The sequence below is a fragment of the Limulus polyphemus genome, unplaced genomic scaffold (assembly GCF_000517525.1).
Source record: "Limulus polyphemus unplaced genomic scaffold, Limulus_polyphemus-2.1.2 Scaffold3404, whole genome shotgun sequence".
Classification (NCBI taxonomy): Eukaryota; Metazoa; Arthropoda; class Merostomata; order Xiphosura; family Limulidae; genus Limulus; species Limulus polyphemus.
Genome location: NW_013669014.1, coordinates 105575 through 109720, shown reverse-complemented (window position 1 = coordinate 109720; position 4146 = coordinate 105575). Strand labels below are relative to the sequence as shown.

The window sequence follows — 4146 nt, the reverse complement described above, 5'->3', positions numbered from 1 at the left end:
TTATCAGAGATATCACTTTCATGAGAGTCGTCTGCTCCTGTCTTTGTATTTCTCACCGCTGTGTGTGTTGCAGCTGTTACTGTAACATCATCATCTTTGCATGAATGAACAGGTCGCATTATTTCAATATTTTTCTAATGGTTAGTTGCTTCTGTAACCTACTGATTGTCTTGAAATGTTCAATGTGGGAAGTTATTTTATAGTTCCATCTATCAAATAATGAATATATATGATAGTGTCCTTGTATCTTGTAAAAATCAAATTTGTGACATTATCATGTAGGAAGAATTTACACATAAAGCTTGTAACAGTAACCTGGCTTATTGTACTTAGTAAATTTCGCTGAATGTTACCAGCAAATTTTGCCGATGTAGGCAAAATTCGTCATCGTCACGTATGTATAATACGCCATGACAGCGTCATTATCAACTAGATTTATACTGACCAGCTAGACTGATCATCAGCTCCCCATGCCACTTGGCAAAGGGTCTAAAGTATTTTAGTACTACTAAACAAATGTGTGCACGCTACAGAAATTAATTGACTTTATAAATGCCTAGACGACATTTAACATAATATGATTTTAATTGCTGAAAATATATACTATTGTACATAATACAGGAACATATATGAAATATTGATATTAGAAAAATAAAAATAAGTTATACAGACACGACACTGTTTTGCGCTTATTGAATTCTTGAATATTATGACCTATCAACCTCAAACCGCAGATCCTAGAATAAGCATTCTACTGACCAACTTGCATGCAGAACGATTATTTATACATAAAGTATTGATAATCTAATAATCTTGTAGTTGAAATACAAAACAAGAGATATGCTGTACAGTCCTGTTACTGGTGGCAAGATTCGCCAAATGTGGGCAAATTTTTGCCGGTTAAATTACCCAACAAAATTTTCAGGCACAACAAGCCCATTAATCCTATTATAATAGTTGTAAGTTGAGGTTATAACAGTGCATTATTATGCCGTTAAACAACTTTAAGACCTACAAGTTTCAGATAGTACTGATTCTTGTAGCAGTTGTAGCTGACAATTTTAATATTTTCGTGGGAAAAAAATGTTCCTTTGTCAGGTAGGCCTATAATAAATACAAATATCAGGAAACTAAGTTACTGTTATTACTTCATTATTATAAAATAATAATGTGATCAAATTGATATTTATATAAGCAAAACTAAACTTTAGTATAGTATTTTACTCACAGATCCACTTCCCAAGGATTGATCATTATTATTCAACTGGGCATTTTGAACGGCAAATGCTGATTCAATATTTCTAGTGACCTATGCAGACTCCTACAACTTTTTCATTTTAGAAGATTTGCACTTTTGTCATCCACTGGCTTGTCTCTTTTTTTGACATTATTTGTTATTTTAACTTATAAAATCTACAGACTCTTATCAGCTTTAAACAATAGGCCCAGGACTTGCTCATACGATGCAATTATTTCATGATTTTTATACAAAACATAAAACTGTAGTCAATAGTCAGGAGAGATGTATGGTGTTGTAACTTATATATATGCCTACGCAGCACACAGTCACGTTCAGTCATGCATGGACAAACCTATATAACTATCTAGACCTACACGTAGAAGGTTACTGGGAATCCCTGTCTATTGCACAAGCAAGATTCTAAAAACAGACTAGTGGTTTACAAGATGCAAACGTGCTTGGCTGTTTAAAACACTTCCTTCAAGAGGCGATGAAGGTGTTGTATATTTACTGTGGCAAGGCCTGCAAAAAGGGGGGTATGGATATTGACTGTATATTATATGTATATGTATTTAGAAATATGCGTAGCTTACAGTGTTAAATATGTATTGCGTGCAACGAATTTGTGATATATTTATTTTAATATCAACTTTGTCTGAATTGACTTTACATTTAAAACCGTACCTAGCTTACAGTGTTAATTACGTACTGCGAAACTCCCGCCAATTCTCCAAGGTTGTAGAATATTCGTGAACGTAAGAATCGAAAATATATCCACTTCCGTAATCGGTTAAATATAACTCAGTATTGTTGTTGGAATTTTCGAGAAAATCTTTCCCGGACCTATAAAAACAGCCAAGACGACGCGCCAAAGGAGAGCTAAAAAGTTGGCAAGGAATCTGCTATAACCGTGTGCTATTAGTCTATAAACCGTGATTTTGCTAACCCTTATCAACCGGAAAATTTACGACATTTGACCAGGAACGGTTATAAATTTCGAACGTCAGTAGATTCTCATTAAATAATCAAAAAATATTTAAAAAATAACTAAAATGACGCAAAGAGGAAACTCCACAAAAAAATGATTACAGAGCCAGGATAGAGCATGATTGACAAAATAATAATCGTCAGTTGCTGGCATCACAGCCTTTCTGAAACTCTGCTGTTCTCATACAACACTTTTTTTTTATTCCAATTATTCTCAGATTAATAAATTTTTCATATTTTTGACCTTAAGATTATATTTTTATGTCACCATTTTTTGCTTTATGTATTTGTAAATATTTTAAAGGTATTGATAATAAAGGGTAAATGTATTGAATTTGACTCATTGTGCAGGTGCCTTGTCAAGATACAGAGACACAAATAATCTGCAAAACCAAAAATATGAGATAGAAGAAGAAAAAGTGGATAACATATGAAAGAGGTGATTTAAATCTTTCCATAAACGAAACTTTGTATTTTACTAGAGTCACGCCACCTGCTTTCTGGAAGTATCTTGTTCCTTCGTGAATGCCCTAGCATTTACTAGACATGTGTTCGTCTTGTATATATATAAGACGGTCACAACGTGACGGGACAACAGTGTAGTGAGTAATTGAACTGCAGTCAGAGAATTTGTAATTGAACTCGAGCACGTGAGACGTTCGTGGAGAATTATAGTCTTATATATATAAGACGGTCACAACGTAACGGGACGGGATAATGTGTGTAGGTAGTGAGTAATTGAACTGAAGTCAGAAAGTATTGTTGAAGTTCGTTGTTATAGCGTTTGTTATAGAGCGACTGTTGAAAATAAGTGTATCGGTAAAGTTATATTCGGAAAGAATAAACCAGTTTTATTAAGAAAGGACTTGTGTCGCTAAAGTTTCGTGGGAACGAAGTTACGGAAAATTAGCTAACGACTGGAGACGTAACAAATTGGTGTAAGAAGTGGGATGAAAAAAAAATGGAAACGAGAGGCGGAAAATCAACCTACAGCTTAGCAGACTTGATGGCAGCAAAAGAAACAAGAAGAACGAGAAAAGAAACAAGAAGAAAGATTACAGCAGTGGCAAGAAAACCTACAACAATGGCAGCTCGAACAGCAAAATAAACAAAAGAGATTACAGCAGTTGCTGGAGGAAACAGAAAAGAAACAAGAAGAACGAGAAAAGAAACAAGAAGAGAGATTATAGCAGCTATTGGAGGAGAAAGAAAATAAACAAGAAGAGAAATTACAGCAGTTGTTGGAGGAGAAAGAAAATAAACAAGAAGAGAGATTACAACGGCTATTGGAGGAGAAAGAAAATAAACAAGAAGAGAAATTATAGCAGTTGTTGGAGGAGAAAGAAAATAAACAAGAAGACAGACTACAGCAGTGGCAACTGGAACAAGAAAGGAAACAAGAAGTACAAATGGAAAACATTAGTAAATTTAAAAGTGAATTAGATACGTTAAAGGACGGTCTATTGTCTTTTACACAAGGAGGATACATTGACCATCGACTTAATCAGCCCCAGACAATGGCAAGCCCCTTACATAGCCCGCAGCTAAACCCTAATGCAGACATATTCAGTCCCGTTAGAAGTCACATCCCAGATATGAATGTTAGTAATAGGAGTGATCCAGTGCGAAGGAAGCCACAGGAATATGATGGGAAAGCACCGTGGGAAGCATATAGAGCACAGTTTGAGCTACTGGCAGAGATGAATGGATGGACAGAGGAGCAGAAAGCTATATATCTGGCAACGAGCTTGAAGGGACAACCACTGGAAATGCTTGGACAGTTGACAGCAGCCGACAGGCACAGCTATAGAACACTGGTGTCGGCTCTAGACCTCAGGTAAGGAACCCAAAACCAGTCAGAAGACTTGGAGAGCATGGCACACAAGGCCTACCCAACTGCACAACCCGATCTCCTCAAG

General features: G+C 35.8%; 1 protein-coding gene across 1 annotated transcript in view; it reads left to right on the top strand.

Moving 5' to 3' along the window:
• Window positions 1-2603: 2603 nt before the first annotated feature.
• LOC111088247 (solute carrier family 35 member G1-like) overlaps window positions 2604-4146 on the top strand; it is a 19852-nt gene continuing 18309 nt past the window's right edge. The window contains exon 1 of the mRNA XM_022397772.1: window positions 2604-2666. The gene's annotated coding sequence lies outside the window, so the exon portion shown is untranslated. The remainder of the gene's footprint in view (window positions 2667-4146) is intronic.